Source organism: Macrobrachium rosenbergii, chromosome 39 (assembly GCF_040412425.1).
Source record: "Macrobrachium rosenbergii isolate ZJJX-2024 chromosome 39, ASM4041242v1, whole genome shotgun sequence".
Lineage (NCBI taxonomy): Eukaryota > Metazoa > Arthropoda > Malacostraca > Decapoda > Palaemonidae > Macrobrachium > Macrobrachium rosenbergii.
In genome coordinates this window covers 12,093,396-12,105,481 of record NC_089779.1, presented here as the reverse complement: position 1 = coordinate 12,105,481, position 12,086 = coordinate 12,093,396, and the positions used below count along the sequence as shown (strand labels likewise).

Sequence of the window (12,086 nt, the reverse complement as noted above, 5' to 3'; positions counted from 1 at the left end):
TTTCTGTACAGCAGGTTTAATACTCAACTCACCGGTTTAAAAGTATGAATGTGGAAATAATCAATGGCAGATCTCATGGTCCTGTCTGCTCTCGGGATTCAAATTAAGGAGAAGTAACTAATGAAATGTGAGTTTCATGGTTTTGTTTAATTTAATTACTACCAGGAAAGTATTAGGATAACATCCCAGACCCCTTTTCATACTTTTGCAGTGATCTTGCGTCATTATGGCAACAAACTACTACGCAAAAACGATCTTCCACATAAAGTATCAAACGTGAGTATATATACTGTACCCACAAGCAATGGGATCCACACACACTTTACAATGGAGTGTACCCTTGAGAAAAACAACGTTCTTGTCCTATAATATATGGAGTATATAAATCGATATAGGCTACGTGAGTATATATACTGTACCCACAAGCAATGGGATCCACACACACTTTACAATGGAGTGTACCCTTGAGAAAAACAACGTTCTTGTCCTATAATATATGGAGTATATAAATCGATATAGGCTATATATATATATATATATATATATATATATATATATATATATATATATATATATATATATATATATATATATATATATATATATATATATATATATATATATGTATATATATAATATACACCAAAATCACACCTGACAGTATAAAATCATACAAATAGCCATATTCTGAAAAAAAATTATCTAGTACTGAGAAGACTACATAAAAACAAGGTGAAAATCATCTCCCTACTCACCAGTGTCAACATGGCATCCAACCTGCAAAATAAATAACAATAAATGAAAACAAATATAAAGTTCAAGTTTAAGAACTGTCGTGCTTCAAAATTAAAGTAATATAGAACACTGTACGACACATGGATACTGTTATGTGAGCAATGCGTTGAAATTTGTTAAGCTGAAAAATAAATTGGGGGTTTTGGCGTCACATGGCGTTGGAGGTCAAAAAATAATATGATTTATGCTTTTATGAGAATATAAACAAGATGGGTACACATGGCCCTTTTCCCTAAATGCTCTTACAATCATTGAATAAACCAGTTGGAAGACATTTTGAGCAAAATCTAATATTCCCTTCAAGACAATATACATAAAAAGTCTACGGTACCAATATCTAAACACATCAAAATGGCTTTGATCTATGTAAGCAAAGCACTGGAGAACTTTCAGCTATTCAGCGCTCAACAAAGAGAAAGAGGACTGGAGTGGTTGGGCAACAAAATGGAAGAAATTAACGGGAAACAAGGTAAGTAAAAGGCTAAAACAGTGGGCTCAGCTACGAGGCTAAAGGAACGCTGCAAAATACCTTTAGTAATTACTACAGTACGCCACATCAGGTGCACTGATGGTACTACCCCTCAACGGGTTCGATCTGTGGGGAGCTCAAGACCAGGAAGAGATTACATTTCTTTTCTCTTGAGAATGCTATTTATCAAAATTCAAGTATAATGATGGACTAGCTAAATATACCATTTAAATGGGACATTTCTAGTACTAAAAAATAAGACAGTGGATTTTACAAATCAAATAATTGTCAGTTAAAACAGGGTGAGACTGAACATAAGTCTTTACTGACTATGATACCTCTGAACGTGTGGCCAACGTGTGGCCGACAAGGGAGAGAGACTCACATGGGAATCTCTCTGGCCCATTGGCCAAAAGAGCCAACAGATCAAGAAACCACTTGGCACGGGGCCAATGAAGAGCTACCTGGGTCCTTCTGAGCCCCAGGGATCTCAACATACACAGCATCTTCCAGGGTCACCTAGGGACCTGAAACCAGAGAGCTGAACACAAAAAGCTACGTCAGGTTAGGTGGGAGGTTTAGGGAGCGCAGGGCTAGATAAAGACCTGGAATCCTAGGTTAGTTTAGGTGGGGGATCCAAAATGGGGGTGGGGTAAGCCTACACTGGGCCAGCTAAGGATGAGGTTCCCCTAAGTTAGGTTAGGTAGGGGATCTTAGGCTAGGTAAGGTCCTGGCATCCTAGGTCAGGTTAGGTGTGGGCTGGATAATTACGTTAGGTTAGGTTAAATCGATCTGATTTCGCATCAGCCCCTTGGAGATAAACATAAAAATATATACAAAATAGCATAAATTTATCATTAACCTGTAGCCTACTGCACCATAGGCCTATACACCCTTTTCTGTAATGTTTAGTCCAAAAATTCTTACTAACAAATATCTCCGCGCTAGTCTAGGCTATGGTCCCCCAAATTGTAGGATATGCGTTAAGGGTGGGATCCTTTATCTCTAAAAGTAGTCATTTGCTAACGAAGCGTGTTAGCTAATTATATTTTCAAATCCAAAATGCGATAATGACTTATACTTTTACCGCATTGGGTGGGAGTACAACAGACACTAGGCCTAGCTATTGAGGTTGAATTAGGCCTACTGTGCATCTGGCAGTTTTTGACTAGGCCTAGGCCTAGCTGACAGTAAAATTTACCTCCTTTCATGTCAGTAGCCATAATAACCTACGCAATTACCACGTTGATCTAAACTCTTTCATCCTTGAAGCTTTACAGCTACTGTGAAAATAATCGTGAGAGGCTTAGGCCTATAGTGACTAGCTATCTCAAACAGTACAGCCACATTAGCCTACCTCAGCTCTTGAAGACTGTGAAACTAACCCTTCATTAGCCACAAAAGTTAACTTTTGATCATAGTTTGTCTCTTTAGATTCAACATATCTCAATTTTTTTTATTTTACTAAAAACAAAACACTGCTTTATTAACAACAACACGACACTACGCTACTTCAACAGATACTGCAGTTCTAGGAGCACAAAGAACTACTCCTGAAAACAACAGACACGATAACTGTTCGTTTGTTTAGCAATCATTTTTTAAAGGGGATTTAATATGTAATCCATAAAAAGACACATATTTACTCTGGTTAAATAATTTGTATAAAATATCTTATTTCACTAAATATTTCAATATAAAAGCGGAATACTTTTTGCATGAAACATTACAGGAAAGCTGACATCCTAGACTCGCGAAGTCGCATATTCAGTAATAAAATCGGACTCGTGCATCTAGCACTTAAATTGATGTCATAAATTAATGCAATCATTGTGTCCCACTTGCCATTTAGATATATAAAAAATAAAGATTAGTTAGAATGTGAATATGATAGTGATGTCATGGGACGACAGTAACCACAGTATGAAAATGAAGAGGCATGCGTAAATGTATGAATAGAACGCACTCATCACTGCAAGGATGTAAAGATTCAGAAATGCATAATGAAATATTCATTGTGGGATTAGACAGATGATGACTAAATGAAAATAAAACTGAATTCATAATAAAATCTGTGAGTGAGGTTTGCAGCTGTGCCCAAATCAATAATACTGTAAGGTTACTTGACACCATCTTATGGGCCTCATAGACTTTACGATCGCCGGATCCGGTCGTCTGAACCGGAAGTAAACCTCACTGTCTAGCCTATATCGGATACCGGAGTTAGAACGGAACCTGATCCGCCGGCCGTAACGTCTATGGGGCCTTGTATACCATATCCGTAGACCATAACCATTCACACGAATTTAAGATATAAAGAATGGAACCCCCCCCGGTAGCTACACGGAATGACCCACGGGGTCCCAATGCTTGGCATTCAGCCTGAAATCCATATTTCATTCCATACACCATTCTCGCTAACAGTTAATTATGCAATAGATTTGAGTATGATTTTCGTATTAAACATACTAATGAGGCTTAATAGCTTAGCATAAAACTGTAGTATCGAGTCCAGGTACTTAAATAAAATACAAATTTTTCTTATATAATTAAATTTTGTGCCTTAAAATTGGCGGCCTGTCGAATGCTTTTCCAAAGCTGATTATATAAAAAATATTCCCCGCCTTATTTACAAGTAGATCATGAACCAAATGAAATTCAAACTGCGTTTTCGGAACTTTGGATTATAAGTAGTAAATATAGTAGTGAACTTTACTGAGTACTTAGTGTCGTAATTTGATGAGGTGTAGTGAGACACATCGAACTCGGCAATGAGATTTTTTTATGTGATATTGCAAGAGAAAACGTCAAAAAAGCTAAGAAGATACTGCATGCATCTACTGTGTCTGTAAGTGGTGGTCTAGTCTTGTCACTTGAACCGTATGTTTTTCAAGATTGACTATCCTGTGTTATGTAAACTACTCGATATGTAGGAAAAGCAGAAGCCACAACAATCGGTTAAAAATACAAAATTGATACCTTCAGTTGTAACACTCGACAAAAAATTTATCAGGCTTGAAAATGAAAAAGACATTTACAGGGATGTATGCTAGCATAGCCTAACCTTTCCCAAACTTTAGCGTAACCTAGGTGATGTGTCCAACGACCTACGTGGCCTACCTAACCTGACGTAGAGCACAGTAGGATGCTGGGAGACATCGTAACCTAACCTGCTGTAGGGTACCAAGCCTTTACATGACCGGGAACCTGCAGTTGCCCTGACGTAGAGCACTGTGAATCATTACAGATGAATACAGAAATTCATCTTGTCCTAACCTTGCAAATTGGATCCTAACAGGCGGAAGGAGCCAGCACTTGGCATTGTACATATGCCTAGCATGCGTTACCTTGAAGCTAGGAGGTATACAGCTAGAAGGCACATGTCCTGTTTCTAGTTGTTGGTACTCTTTTTCTGGCAAGGCATGTTTTGTGGAGGAAAGGCATTTTAGCATAATATTTGAAAGGGATTATATTGTTCCCAGATGGATAAAGAGTAGTTTTACATCATGTAGCCTCTAGTAAAAAATATAGCACGTATGGTCTTTATCAGCAATTTTATGCTGTACATAAAACAGCTACTTTTAAACCAAAGAAACTGTAGTGAAAATTGGGAGGGTTAAGAAAATGTCCTTGTTCTTTAGTAAAAGAATTTGTAGTTTTAATTGGTGTAAAATAGGTGATTATTGTAGAAAAGAAAAACAAAAGTAGTCCTGTAAGAACTGTGAATAGCACTTTTATCACCTCCCAGTGCCAAGGAACTCAGAGCGGAAAACCTTTAAAATAGACACAATGAAGGTAGGAAATGTTGCAATGTATGATATTTTTATCAGTAAATACATAGCTTTGTATTTGCCCCACATATTCCCTAAGGAAAAAATGTCAAAATGCACAGCATTCAACCATCTCTAATATTTAAGCATCATATTACATTATTTCCATTTTCTCATTTTGGTGGTATTTGCTTTTTTGAGCAGTTCACTTAGCCCAAGCAAGCATAGGCCATTTGAATTAATTAGCTTTCACTTCCAATGTCAAAAAAATTGTGCATTTCCCCCTCCATCATTTGATTTAATCCATCAATCAGTTGCTAGGTGGCTAACTTATGGTAAAGTAGGACATAGTGGCCTGAGTTATGATAGGTTAAGTTAGGTTGCATTTTTTTAGGAAGTCAAAATTAAAAAGATGTAGGCAATCAGCAGATGGTCTTGTGTGATCAAGCAATAGTCAAGACCAACTGTTGATGTGTAACTCATATATTGCTTGCAGCAGAAAAGGCAAGCTGAAATGATGAGGTAGGATTATAGTACTGTATGATGAAAACTGAATAAGTGTGTAAAACAAGAAGCATATATACCTATCAAATTGGATCATTGCCGTGGAAAAGTAGGTTGCTTGGGTGGGAAAACATAACTAGTGATATTATAAGGACAAATTTAATATATTTGTTGTTGAATGATGAAAACAGTAATTGTAGCTGTGGCATATATAGTGTTAGTTGACATGTGAGATATTTATTGGTTTAAATAATTGTGCACTACAGTTTTCCAAGTTCCTAGTTGATTTTACTGACCTCTTGCTTGTACTGTACTTCTCAGAGGTTGTGTGGTGGCCTCTGAGTGCATTTTATGCTTCACTCACATAATGGTCTCATGAGTTATGTTGTTTGATAATCCTTTTACCTATTGAAAACACGGATATCTCAAATTTTGTGATAGTGCATGTTTTCAGGATCCCCCACTGGAATGCCCACATGGCATTCCAGTCTCATCTTGAAATATCAAGAATGAAGCAACTTTACAATTCCTCTAAGATTAAAAAAAGACTTCTGTTGTTTTTCTTAATGCCTCACATGACAAATAGATAACCTTCACTGAGTGTGATGGACTTCACTAAGTTGAGGTCTTATTATTAGGAAGTATTTAAAAAATACCTGGAAAGCTTACTAGCTGTGGGTGGACGAAACATTGTCGTCTTGTGGGTTTATCAAGGTTTGAAGATACAGAGCATTACAGTAAAGTAGCAGTCCAGTAATGCTGTTATTCTCGGGCCTTTATAAAGACATTTTAGGGAGTACGGCAACTTTGGTGTTGGGTATCAGTGGAGCTACTGTGAATATATTTTTATTTGGGGGGGGGGGGAGGAATAGAAGAACTGAGGGGCAAACCCTCCTGGGCTAGGAAGGGTGCTGTATTCTAGGTTAGGTTAAGTAAACTGTACAGTACCACTGGAACTGGCCTTGTTGCACTATTTTGGGTAGGCTATGGTGGATCCGACAGGGCAAAATCCTATGATCATCGAGGATGTTGCTCCCTGAATTAGGTTAGGATAGGACACATTGTTTTATTCCCCTTTTCCTGACTTATTATTTAACAGTTATTTGTTAGGGCATGTGTAGCATATTTTGCTGTTGGCTCTGTTCACACTTTTTTTCCACAATGTCCTCCACCACTATAGTCCCATATAACTGATAGATTTATTAATAGAAGAAACTCAAATACTGTACTTCTGTTTACCCTGACAGTGGTGGACAAAACCAGGCTAAATACAAGAGTACCTTTCAAAAACATAGTTTTCATATTTTTGGCAAAGAATTAATTTGTCACACTAATTGCCTTATGTGTCATCTCATGAGAAAAAAAAATTGAGAAAATCTTAATGAAAATGGATGCTTGTAATATGAACCACTATAACTCAACCTAATCTTGGGTGCAGTTTCCTATATGACTAGTGGCTTAAACTTCGGAGATCTTATTAACAGTACTATACTAAAAAAAATGTGACAATGGCACATAGGCTACCCAACCTTTCCTTTTAGCCTACTTAAAAAACTACATTTTAAGTTTTAGGGGTTGAAGGTTAGGAAAATGGTCTTTTGTCCATGAAAGACTTGAGTAGTTGTATAGTTTAGCACCATACAACTATAGTGCAGCCTATCTTCTGCCATGTGCTGGTGGATGAAGATGTATTGAGTCATATTTTGCTTGAATTTCCAGAGATATTGTATCCACAAATCCACATTCCATGGAGCAGCTTTGGACATCTTTCCATAGATATTGGATGGTCTGAGTGTCCATTCTTTGAACCGTTTTTTGCATGGTTACAGTCAGGAATGACTCCTTTGAGCAATTCTGCCCATATGTGCACAAATTTAAATGTTTCCTTTTATTGCTCTTTCAAACCCAGTGACCATCATATTGAGGCAGTAGCTTGCATAGTTAGGTAAGAGGGAAGCTGGTAGTTACCACAGGCCATCTGGTCCCAATCAGGTGGAACCAACTACCTCAGTGGCAAAATAAACGGACTGTTATTTGTTTGCTGCAGCCTAATTCATCCATAACTCCTCATTTTTGTTTGAGGGGTAGTGTTCTGCAATGAAGGTTGCAGATGTACTCAGCTTAAAGCTGGCGATGCTAGAAAAGTTACAGCGGGGATAATTATGTTATACTGTAGTGTATATTTCCCTCACCAGTCAACAATTTTGGCATCGAAGTTATTTTCTCCTTCTCTTATTTTGTGTTGTGAATATTTTTGACAAAAGCCGTCAGCACAAATAACTTTAATTTTGCTATTTATCCAATTATGTGAAGAGAACAAAGCACTACAGGTGCTGGGAACAAGTACTGTACCAATACAGTATATGTGACAGGTGTCTTTTATTAGCAACTTAAAAACTTTGGATGGTTATAAACCGGATCCTCAAAAGCTGAAGCATTCTTGGTTATGTTTCAGATTTTGGTGATTTTGTAAATTTTTGAGCATGTGGTATTTAGAAAAAAGCGTACGCAAATTATCAACAGTGACAAAAGTACTTTAGATACTGAATCTTTTTGATACCAAAAAGATTCAGTATCTAAAGTACTTTTGTCACTGGTGATAGTTTGTGTATGCTTTTTTATATTCAAATTCAATTTTGACAGGGGTTGAGGAATAATGTGATTTAAATGAAGTTATTTACATATTCCTTAAAAGTTGTATGCCTAGTAGCTTGAGTCTAGACTCTATTGTAAGAGGAGTTTCCCCTTTCGTCTTTCTCAGGATTCAAGGAGCACATCAGATGAAGCTGAATGGGCATGTATGGTAAGTGCATTATTTTGGTTGTATATACGAGCACATACCTGTGCACGTTTAGTTATATATATATATATATATATATATATATATATAGTTGTGTATGTACATATGTTTGTATGCATGTATATGTATATTAACGCTGCAAGAGTAATACGAATGAAATGCCATCAGTTGACTCACTGCTGGGCCGAGATGTTGGATATCCGGCCTACTAATCCTAAAGTGCTCGGATTTGAAGGGACCAGTGACCAGGCCTTCTCTCTCGGTGGCCAGGGCAAAATTCACTGTAATGTTGGGCGGCAGCCACCCGGGGAGAACCTCAGGTACAGGAGTACTTTACTTTCCAACTTCTTTTATGACTTGTGTGGATCAATCGGCGAAGTCCTGGCCGATCATTTGAAAGACCGGGGTTCGGTCCCGATGTGAGGCAGAAATTTATGTATGTGCATTTGATCCCCAGGGGTAGTACTAAACACGGCTACACACATTTGATCCCTCCCCCGGGGGGCTAGCAGTAAGCACGGCGAAACAGTGTAGATGAATCACTGTTTCACCGTGTTTAGTACTAGCCCTCGGCGATCAAATGCCCCTTAGCAAATTGGTCATTTTGCAAATTCCCCAGGGATTTCGCGAAATCCCTGATTTCACATATTCCCTGTAACATATACATGAATACTCGAACCTCATTACATTTGACATGTAATGCCTCCACGATCCTGCTTAGTATGCCGTACATACTTCGCTTTCTTCGGTTCGTTCTGGTCTTTTACCTTTTAGTTCCCCAGCAGCTTTAACATTACCTTATTCTATAATACCTCATGTATAACCAAATCCTTCCTACAAACCTATATGTAAGTGTGAGTAAAGTATGGCATACGTTAGTTAGCCATAGGCCTACTTCTCGGCATAGATTTTGGGAGCGTCACTTCAACGTGAAAGTATGCGTGCAGAATCGTTTTTTTAAAAAGATCATATATACTCATATACATTATATATATGATATATATTATATGTGTGTATGTGTATATATGTATATATGTTTGTGTATGTACATATATGCTTGAAATACACTGAGTATGTCCAGTTCGATGTATTAGCGTAGAAATGTCGAAGACCGAGGAGGTCCTTTTCACCGGCAGCGTTTTGTGTTGTGTTCAGCTTAATAACGATGAAATTCGATCCCTACTTCCTCTGTGGGTCCAAGTTCGATCTGTCATATCCTGGAAATATTCCACGTGGTCTTATCGTCGCCATGAGAATTTGTTTTGAATGCACGCATAATCACACACATACCTATACAGTATATATATATATATATGTATATATATATATATATATATATATATATATATATATATATCATACCTATTTGTCAATCTACTTATCCATCTATAGTTAAATAGATAGATATATAGATAAATAGACATAGATAGGTTATAGGTATAGCCTATATACGCGTGTGTGTGTTATCACCTGCGAATTTATATAGATAGATATATAGATAGATAGACATAGATAGGTTATAGATATAGCCTATATACGCGTGTGTGTGTTATCACCTGCGAATTTATGCTTATATATATATATATATATATTTTTTTTAATAACATGTAAATGGATTTACAGTTATTACTAATTTTGACGACGATGATTACGGTTGCTAAAACGTCATCTGTTAATATAGTTATCATGATGACGATAACCCTTCAGCAGAGTATTCACTTGGGCATGGAAAATGCTCTCCTCTCAGAAAAGAGTAACCTTCATTTCATTGTCATTAGCGTGTGCAGCCATTTTCATAAAAAAAAAAGTTCTCACATTAAGGACGTTGCGGAACAGAATGAATAGACGATTGTAGGTCTATCTTACTTCAGAGCAAATCGACGAAGTTCCTCAGAATTGGATAAGATGGTGTAGTTTGTTATTTAGCCCTCCTGGTAACTTTTGTATGCCCATGGAAGGTGAGAGAGAGAATTTGTTAGCATTTTTCTCAGCTAGTGGCTAATTATTGCCCACGTTGCAAGACACAGTAGATACCCTCATCAGATTCAGCATTTTTCTCAGCTAGTGGCTAATTATTGCCCACGTTGCAAGACACAGTAGATACCCTCATCAGATTCAAATTGACAGCCTTTAGCGCCAAGGACCAAGTGATTTCCGTTGCATTGTATATACTCGTGGTTTTTTCATGTCCAGAAAAAAATTAACGTTTTTCTGAGGAATTTCTAAATTAGGCCTACTATAACGTGACATAAGTGTCAGCGTTGAGGTTCTCTGTATGTACTGTATGTGTGTAGTTAATATCCACCATGGTTTAGTGTCCACTCTGTTTATGTGTTACCTCACATAAGTCTAAATGTATTACATATTATTGTAACTGTAACAACTTCAAGTAATTAACCGTATATGGAGGTTATTGGGGAAGGATGATATGTCTTGGTTTAGTGGTAGAAGGTGCTGATCTTTTAAAAGCTTGTGTAATGTGCTCTACCCTTTTGGAAGGCATTTATCTGTTTAAAATTTTTGTGATTCTCACTACATTGCTGGACGCCTTGTGCCTTTTGAAACCTTTGGGGATGTCTACTACCCTGTGGTATGCCACTTACCTTTTAAAGCTTCGGCGGTTCGCATTACATTGTTTCGAGAAGCAATATAGCTTGTAAAGCTTCGGCGATCCACTTTCTCTTGTTTCGGGAAGCCATTTATATCTTTTAAAAGCTTTAGTGGTATGTATTACTTAGTTTCAAGTCGTGTGTCTTTCAATAGCAACGGTGTGAACGTTACCCTGTTGAAAGTTATTTATCTTGTAAACGCTTCTCTGTTATGAAATATCCTATTTGAAGCCATTTAAAAGCTTTTGTGGTGTGAATGATCCTACTTGATACCATGTATTTTATAAGCATCGAAAATTGCTCTACCCTCTTAAAGCCATTTTTCTTTCAGAATCTTTTAGAAGCTTCGATAATGTGCTCTGGCCTGTTGGAAGCCAATCGTATTTTTTTATGCTGTGGTGATGTGCACTAGAAGTCGTGCATTAAAAAAAGATCTGTTATAAGGGGTACCTTGCTGGGAGGCATATTTTTTTTGAAGCAGTGTTTATCAGGACGAAATGTTCTCTTTTTACATAGGGGCCAAGGGTATTGCGTTAAACTTCATAACACCTATTAAATACTCGCTTAATTTTATAGATATTTGACGATTACCTGATAAGGTTACTTCTGTCAGTTCAGGCAATTCTCTCTCTCTCTCTCTCTCTCTCTCTCTCTCTCTCTCTCTCTCTCTCTCTCTCTCTCTCTCTCTCTCTCAAGTTTTGATACGGTTATCCATTTATCCCTTGTATTAAGTATATGAGCTTATTCACACAGATTATAAGTGGACATTTGTGTGCAGCTGTTATTGAATTTCTTTGAATAATTGCTTTAAGTATGCTGTGAATTCGTCAATTTTAATTTAATCATTACGTGTTATATATACCTGATATTAATATGGTATTTGTGTTGTAGTGTATATAAATTGGAGTACTGTGACTGCATATATATCTTAAAATTATATGTATTCATATGTATATTATATATATATATATATATATATATATATATAAATTTATATATATATATATATATATATATATATATATATATATATATAGAGAGAGAGAGAGAGAGAGAGAGAGAGAGAGAGAGAGAGAGAGAGAGAGAGAGAGGTCATGACACTCGCCTTAACTGCGGAATGGCCTGGTTTTCGATTGGGG

At 36.9% G+C, this 12,086-nt stretch overlaps 1 long non-coding RNA gene across 2 annotated transcripts in view; it reads right to left on the bottom strand.

The window, feature by feature from the left end:
- LOC136825755 (uncharacterized) overlaps window positions 1-2,787 on the bottom strand; it is a 494,493-nt gene extending 491,706 nt beyond the window's left edge. For both annotated transcript variants that reach the window (XR_010849445.1, XR_010849443.1), the window contains exons 1-2: window positions 2,622-2,787; window positions 756-777 (exon numbers count right to left, since the gene is read on the bottom strand). This is a non-coding gene — a long non-coding RNA (uncharacterized lncRNA). The remainder of the gene's footprint in view (window positions 1-755; window positions 778-2,621) is intronic.
- Window positions 2,788-12,086: the final 9,299 nt, after the last annotated feature.